Below are 9,026 nucleotides of genomic sequence, written 5' to 3'. Positions count from 1 at the left end.
GCATGGGAAAAAAAAGTTGGGAACCACTGATTTAACTTTACTAGGGTTTTGAAGTGCAAGAATATTAAGTAGCCCCCTACATTAACTTTACAGATTATCTTGAATATAGGTAGAATGAAAAAAATGTAAATTAGAATGCAGGAAAACTGGCATATTTTAAATATTTAATAGGCTTACAATGTAATTTAAAATTATTATTATTATTTTTTTTTTAAATATATATTTTATTGATTTTGCACAGAGAGGAAGGGAGAGAGATAGAGAGTTAGAAACATCGATGAGAGAGAGTCATTGATTGGCTGCCTCTTGCACACCCCTACTGGGGATATGCCCGCAACCAAGGTACATGCCCTTGACCGGAATCGAACCCGGGACCTTTCAGTCCCCAAGCCGACGCTCTATCCATTGAGCCAAACCGGTCTCGGCTAAAATTATTTTTTTAACTAAAGTATTTGGTTTTTAATTCTATATGTGCTGTTCATTGGTCTGACTAGAGAGTGAATGAATCTAATAGAGTTTGGAAAGTTGACCTTTAATACGGTCTTTGTGTTTTTTCTTATAGGAGAAATTTAATTCAGCTGTGTTACTTTAGTTCATATTAGTTCTCTTGATTTATGGAAAAGTCAATGTGTTAAGTAGATAATTCTGCAGAAGCACAAAATCATACCATGTGAGAATTGGAAGGAACCTTAAGAGATTATCCATACTAACGTTGTAGCTAGTTAGTAGTAAATAAACTGAAAACTTACAAGTTATTGTGTTCCAAAGTTACTATACACTATTAATCTTTATATTTAGTGAGTCAGTAAGAAAATCTCATGTTTTCCGTTCTCTTTGAAAGAGAACAAACATTTCTGAGAGCTAGAACTCTACCCCTCAAGGCAAAGTTTTTTAAAAAAAACAATTCATTCAGAACCATGAGTGAATTTTCTCTAAAAATTTAATTTGATTAAAATGGTTTTTAAAGAGCAATAGTAGAAACAAAACATTTTAAAGAATAGCTGAATCTTGGAGTTCATTTATTTGATGGCAAGTATAACAGGTTTCTGAGAGATATAAAATTTTCTAGTGAAATGCTGAATTTAATTATATTTCATCTTCAGTTTTACAGAACGACAGATGCTAAAAGTTTTAACTCCTGGTGTATAGAAAGCTCCAATTATAATAGTTGATCCATATCTTCTATAATAATAAAAGCATAATACGCTAATTAGACCAAACATCCTTCTGGATGAAGCCAAGGCTGCAAGGGAAGCCCAGGTCCCTAGTGCCAGAGGGAAGCCTGTGCCAGGAGCCAGGGGAAGGAAGGCCTACTCTTGCACGAATTTTGTGCATCAGGCCTCTAGTATAATATAACTTGGTTTTATAAGTTTAAGGCTCAGATGTTCATGTTTTAGGAAAACCTTATAATTATTTGTATAATTGCAAATAATTATATTTTTGAATGATGAGGATTCCTTTGAATGTAGATTTTTTCTTTCGTTTTGGATTATTTTAAATATACAAACACCATAATAGTGTATTTTTCAGTTTTCTCCTCAAGACAAGTTTAGTTCCACTTTTATAAATATGGATGTAAAACAATATGGATGTAAAAATTATACTATCAAAAACAATATGGATGTAAAAATTATACTATCTCCCTTGTTGCCTTTTTTGATGCAAATTCTTAGAATTGGATTTATAAAAATAATATGCAATCTTTTTTTTCTAGAGAATTAAGACCTAGTAAAAAGGGAAGACATAAAATGTGTCTGATCAATTTTCTATTCATAAATGAAATAAGAGATTTTATTGTTTAATGTATATTTTTATTTTGCCATGCACCTTATTAAGAGGTACCTATTATATTGTAATGTTTTAACTTTTAAATATATGACCCCTCTCATTCATGAAATTAAGCAGAAAGAGTCTAAGAAACATTGTAAACATTTTTAGTGATACGTTGCTTTTGCTGATCAAATCTATTGTGCCATATTAAAATTAAAAGACAAACAGCCCAGCCGGTGTGGTTCAGTGGTTGAGCATCGACCTCTGAACCAGATCGCAGTTTTGGACAGGGAACATGCTCTTCTCTACCCAGACCATTTCTTGATCCCCAGTGTAAGGCATGCAGGAAGTAGCCAATCAATGATTCTCATCATTGATGTTTCTATCTCTCACTCTTCCTCTCTGAAATCAATAAAAAGATGATAGATAGATAGATAGATAGATAGATGATAGATAGATAGATTTTTACGTCAAGTAAAGAAGACCTCACGGTGTAGAGAGAAGCAAATAATTGTCTTTTTTTTTAATGAGGTGCTTTTATTTGGATATAAATCATACTAAATTTTAATTTAATTCATTTTAGTGAATAGCAGGAGTATCTCTGCAGTAGCTGTGTTCATTTTCTAATTAAATTTCTTTGAGTGTTTTGTAATAATTTTAATGTTGAAAATAACTTTAAAATACTTTGATTTTTGGACACTAGGTTTTAATTTTGTTGTAGAAATAGTAGATGATTTGAAGGGGTTTGGTCTGTTTTTATGAAGGTTTCGTATATCGTACTTATTTAATTTGTATTTGAGTAATTCTAAATAAAAAGTTTGTACATTTGTTTGAGTGATTATCTGTTTATTATAATTAGTAGTAAGGATTTTTATTCATTGTGCTTATAATTAATGGTCAATTAAAAATCAGAACAAACTACAAACAGAAGTCTACCAAAGAAAGTTCTGAGTAATGTTATCGTGTAAGTGAATTCACAATAAAATAGTCCTACCTTTAAAAAAATGGATAATGAGTATGAAATGGAAAGAATGCTCATTTACTTTCATTTGGTATAGATTTAATTACTTTCAGGATAGTTACTGAAATGGTCTGGGAAGAGAAGAGCAGATGTGGTCCCTCCAAGAGCACAGGTGACACTGCAGAATGCTGTTGAAACAGTAGATGCTGAAAGTATTAGGGGTAAGTGAATAAATTGGGTAAAAGCCTTCTTATTTTAGATACACAGTTAGAACCTGTAGTTTGTTCCTGTTATGGACTGATTGTATTCCCTGCCAAATTCATATGTTGAAGGTCTAACCCCAATGTAACTATTTGGAGAGAAGGGCTTGAGGACGTAATTAAGGTTAAAAGAGGTCATAAGAGTGGGACCCTAATCCAATATTTCTGGTGTTCCTATAAGAAGAGGAAGAGATACAAAATATTTTTTTCTCCATGCACATCCAGAGGAAAGAAAGGCCATTAGAGGATACAGTGGAAAAAAAGAACCCATTCATCTGCAGACCCATGAAGAGAGTTCTCACCAGAAACCAACCTTGCTGGTACCTTGATCTTGGACTTGCAGCTTCCAGAAATATGAGAAAATACATTTCTGTTTTTAGCCACTCAATTGTGAGGCCACAGCCGCGAGGCCTGGGTTCAAAGGACTGGAGGAAGGGCTGATGTGCAAATTAATATACAAGACAAGAAATATAAATTTGGAAATTATGGGGGAAGACAGGTTAGTCTAAGCTCCACTGAATCTCTGCACCCATCTTCTTGGAATACACAATTGTCTTTTAGGAATGCAAACAGGCATATCAAAGGTAATGTTTAGTAAACAGTAAAAGGATTATCAGGTTAGGGGGGTTGCCTTCAGTCATTGAGTCAACAGCAGGTAATAACAATGCAGACATTCAGCTTTCTGAATATCAAAACCCTATTCAGCCTTCTGCCCTGGACTTCTGGCATTTGTATTAATTACTGTTCATCTTGGCTTCCAGCACTCAATTAGTGGTATTTTGTTATGGCAGCCTGAACAGACTAATATAGTTGGTTGATCAAAGAATTGGTTAGAGTAGGAAATCACACAAAAAATGACATATCTAAACTTGAATTTTAACAAAAATTTTTAATGAAATATAATTGCTCTATTGTGAACTGAACTTACTTAAAGTTGACAATTTAGCCTGGCCAGCATGGCTCAGTGGTTGAGTGTTGACCTTTGAACCAGGAGGTCATGGTTCTATCGTTGGCCAGGTCACATGCCCGGGTTGTGAGCTTAATCCCCAGTGTAGGGCATGCAGGAGGTAGCCAATCAATAATTCTCATCATTGATATTTCTTCCTCTCCCTTCCTCTCTGAAATCAATAAAAATATTTTTTAAAAATGAAGTGGACAGTTTGATAAAGTCTGACACATATACAATCATCTGCTGCATAATGACATTTTGGTCAACAGTGAACCTCATGCATATACAACAGGGGTCCCATTCTATATAATAAAAGGGTAATATGAAAATTGAGTAGAATGACTGGGAAAGACCAGTTGCTATGATGCGCACTGACCCCCAGGGGCAGATGGTCAACTCAGGAGTTGCCCCCTGGTGGTCAGTGTGCTTTCACAGGGGAAGCACTGCTCAGCCAGAAGCACTTAGACCTGCTTCCCCCTGAGGGCTCCTGGGCTACCAGAGGGATGTCTGGCTGCCAGTGTAGGCCCAGTTCCCCAGGCAGCAGGCCTAAGCCATCAGTCAGACATCCCAAAAGGGGTGCTGTGCACTGGGCCTCTAGTAAGATTATAATGGAGATGAAAAATTACTATTGCGCCGAAACTGGTTTGGCTCAGTGGATAGAGCATCGGCCTGCAGACTGAAAGGTCCCAGGTTCAATTCCGGTCAAGGGCATGTACCTTGATTGCGGGCACATCCCCAGTAGGGAGTGTGCAAGGGGCAGCTGATCGATGCTTCTCATCAATGTTTCTGGCTCTCTGTCCCTCTCCCTTCATCTTGGTAAAAAATCAATAAAATATCTAAAACAAAAACAACCCAAAAAACCTTTTAAAACTTACTTGCAACTTTCAAGGTGTTTTATAGTTTCAGGTTTTATGTTTAAGTCTCTAATCCATTTTGAGTTAATTTTTGTGAGTAGTGCCCCCCTCCCAACTGCTCTCCCTTGCAGGCCTGGTCCCCCAAGCTGTCCTGCCCTGCTGACCGTCTTGTGGCGGCCATCTTGTGTCCACATGGGGGTGGCCATCTTTGATCACATGGGGCAGCCATCTTGTGTGTTGGAGTGATGGTCAATTTGCATATTACCCTTTTATTACCCTGTTTCCCTGAAAATGAGACAGTGTCTTATATTAATTTTTGCTCCCAAAGATGCACTAGGTCTTATTTTCAGGGGATGTCTGATTTTTCCATGAGGAAGAATACGGTACACATTTATTGTTAAATGAAAATAAAGGAAATTTATTACCTGTATATGGTACGGTAGTACAGTAGTTGTCAACACAAACCAGACAAACTGTGAATCCTACAGTATCAAGAATTTACTCATTTATTCAATGACAATCATGTCATCATCTTCTGGAACATCATTATAACAATCCAATTCCTGAATTTCCTGGTGAATTTCTTGTGACTCCATTTCTTTCAGAATCAGTGGACCAAATCTCTCATGTTTAGCCTGGGGGGGGGCCTTATTTTCAGGGGATGCTTTATATTTCACTCAGAAGGAAACCTGTAAGTAGGTCTTATTTTTGGAGGATGTCTTATTTTTCAGGAAAACACGGTAGATAGGATAAGATAGGATAATTAATACTACATGATGTACAAATCTACAAGTTTAAGTGACTTTTTGGACAATTAAAAATCTACAAAGCTGCATATATATTTTAAATTAGAATATTTAAATTAAAATAGAATATTTAAGGAAAAAATAAAATATAATATTTTATGCTAAGTGCCAAATGCACTTGCCAGGTGTGCAGTTAATTAATTTAAGACTTAGAATATATATATATATATATACACACACACACACACACACATATCAATTACAAAATCTGAAAAATGTAGTTTGGTGAAGATCTGATTTGAGTCAAAGATGCATCTTTTAAGTACATTTCTATCATTGCTGCTAAGAGAGAATCCAAACATTCTGTGGCTGTGAAGAAGCTCCATTTCTTGGTGTGTTACAGCAAATCTTATGTTCTTTACACTTGGAGGAATCGTCCATGCAGGAGCTGACCGCTCTATACAGCTTATGGAGGAGGAAGAGTCCAGCCTAGGGAGGTATCCACTGGTCTCAGGTGGAAGTCCAGGTGGGCGGCACAGCTGGCAGCTGGAGAGGCCATGTGGAGAAGAGGGAACAGCGCTGCTTTAAGACTCGGGTGCACTCCTGAGGAGGGGACCATCCGGGCTTGGCTCCTGGCATCTGGCAGGTTTGGAAAGTAGCTTTGACGTGGAGATTTTCAAAACCTCTTCCAGGGACCTCAGCATCTTTAGCATTTCTGCCACCTCCTTCTCTTACCTGAAGCATTTGGATCTCTCATCCTTCAGTTCATGAGACAGGGATGTAATTCCCTGCTTCTGCTCCCTGTAGGTTAGGGGTGTCGAACTCAATCAGAGAAGGGGCCAAAATCTAAAATCCAGCCTAAATCGCGGGCCGAATGGTTTACTGAACAGTCATAAACTGTCATTGTGATGGAAACGCAGCGGAGTGCAGTGATGACAGCGCGGTGCGGGCCACATTGCAAGGCCTGGCGGGACGGATTTGGCCCGCGGGCCTTGTGTTTGACACATGTGCTGTAGGTCATGATGACCTCTCTGCAAGCATTGGCAAGGCTGGGTATACTGAATGCCTGTTTCTCACTCCTGCCATCATCTGAGAATGACTGGTTCTCCATGCACGCCTCGTTAGCTGTGCCCAACTGGTCAATGAGCTGGCATATCTCCTCAACCTGTGCGGCCGGTGCTTCTGCCAGTTGCACTTCACGTCTTACATAAAGTCGACTCCAAACAGACAGAACAAGTCTAACTATAAATACCAGATCCACCAAGAAGCAATGAAAGGTGAAAAGGCCAATATCTCCCACTGGAGGACATGGACTGGGAAACGTGGACTCAAGCCATGGGGGGCAGCAGCTGCACCACCTCCTCGCCCAGCTTCCCAAGGATGGGCCCAAAGCCCAGCTCTACAAGGACCACAGTGCCTCCATGGACCATCCGCACAGGGACTGCCCGGTCACTGTGGAGCCCTTGGCCATAACAGACCCCATGACACACCTTTCACCTGGAACGAGCCAGCAATGACAACCCTGGTTGGTCATCAGTGACATGGTTGAGAGGGGGGAAAGGTTTTTAAATAAAACGTTGTTATCTCCATGACTACTGAATGATTCTCCATCCCTGCCTGTATGCTTTTGCATCATTATAAATTAAAATGTAGTGAAAAGAGCAGTCGTAAGTGTGCAAGTTGACCAATTTTTAAAATCACCTCCCTGTGGTATGTAGACAGACATACCTCAAAGACAGTGTGCGTTCAGTTCCAGAAGACCTCAGTAAAGCCAGTACCATGATCAAATGTCAGTGACTTTGTATAGTAAAAGTTTACTTTTCACTTATTGGGCCCCGTGGATTTAACCCAAATGATGATTTTGAGGTCCAGATTCCTTTCATGCCACCTCAACAGGTGGCTAGGTTCCCTATCTCAGGAGGTTTTTCCACTTGGGATGTTCTATTCAATAAGAGATGTGGCTGCCATATAGTCTTACTTGCAAAGAAAAGGGGAGACAGGGGATTCCCATCCAAAGCCTCTGTCTCTGCCAAGGGAGGCTTAGCCATTGCCTATATAAACTATTCGATTAATTACATGTTGATTTCTTTTATTTATTTGTTTACTTATTTTGCTACACTTTTCTGGTTGGGTTCCCAAAAAGCACATGTTTTTTACAGCTCTGTCAACCAAATACTGTGATACATTTTAACCTGCAGCAAGAATAGCATTTAGTAAGAACAGCCCAGTGAGACCCTTGTTCTACCCAATAGCTTTAAGATTCCCTTGGCATCCTGCTAACAAATAGAGAGGAGAGATATTAAGGAGAACCATACAAGATATTTAAGTACTGGAAATGGCACACATTTGTCTCCATAATGCCAGTTCCATTGCTCTGAACTTAGTCACAAGGCCCTACCTAACTGCAGAGGAGGCAGAAAAATATAGTTGTACTGTGTACCCAGGATAACAATAAAAGAAATAGGTAATCACATTGAATCTTGGTTAGCACAGCCCACTAACTTGTGCAGCCCACTCTCTGGACTATTACCCTACTCAGGGAATCCTTCAGATGAAAATTCTAGGAGCACATGTTGGCAAGAATACAGCACATTCTTCCTTCTAGCCACAGATCATCAGACTACATACACAGAGATTCCTACTGTTAAAGTCCCAAGACCCACATCGAGTCTACAATGGTCCTCTGATAATCCTGTGCAAATTGACCGTCACTTTGAGATAAAGATGGTGGTGTCCACAGCCAATAAGGACGGATTATGCAAATTGATACAACAAAGATGGTAGCAGCAGGAGCAAAGTGGGTGGGGGTTGGGGAGAACTTGGCTTCCCTGGTCGCAGGGACAGCCACCTTGGGGGGCCAGATTGACGTCCTCCTGGCCTCGCCGTAGGGGTTTGTGGGTCTGCACAGCTGCAGGCTCCAGCGCACGTATCCTCTCCATCCTCCATGGCATGCGAACATCCCCTCACAAGCTGTCACCCACGCATGCCTGTGACAGTCCGGGACCATGGCATGTGCAAGTTCCCCCCACACACACCCCTCTGCCACATTTCCATCAACCCCAGCATGCCCATGTCCCCCGCAGGACGCGCACACGTCCCCTCCAGCACGCTCACGTCCTTTGGAGAGTGTCTGGGTGTTCTGGGTGCTGGAGGTGGGCACCTGTGAGATGAGAGTGAGTGGGCAGAGTGGTGATTCCCTGTTCCCTCGGAGGCCAGGGCAGCGATGAGATCACCTCCACGGGGCTCATGCAGGTGCTGGGGTGGGAGCAGGTGCGGACAGACACACCTGGTGGGTGCGGGCGGCCCTCGCTGAGGTGCCTTCGGTCAATCAGCCTTCAAGACCGGGAACCCAGAGGAGGCAAGGAGGTCTGTCCTCTCAGTGAAATGGTGGGATAGTCGGGGTGACTGCAGAGGAGGAATGTGCACTTTGGGTGCCAGCACCCATGAGCGAAGGCTGCCCTGACTGAGCCTCGCTGGCTTGGGGCC

Source organism: Pipistrellus kuhlii, unplaced genomic scaffold, assembly GCF_014108245.1.
Source record: "Pipistrellus kuhlii isolate mPipKuh1 unplaced genomic scaffold, mPipKuh1.p scaffold_m20_p_2, whole genome shotgun sequence".
Lineage (NCBI taxonomy): Eukaryota > Metazoa > Chordata > Mammalia > Chiroptera > Vespertilionidae > Pipistrellus > Pipistrellus kuhlii.
This window is presented reverse-complemented; position numbering follows the sequence as displayed.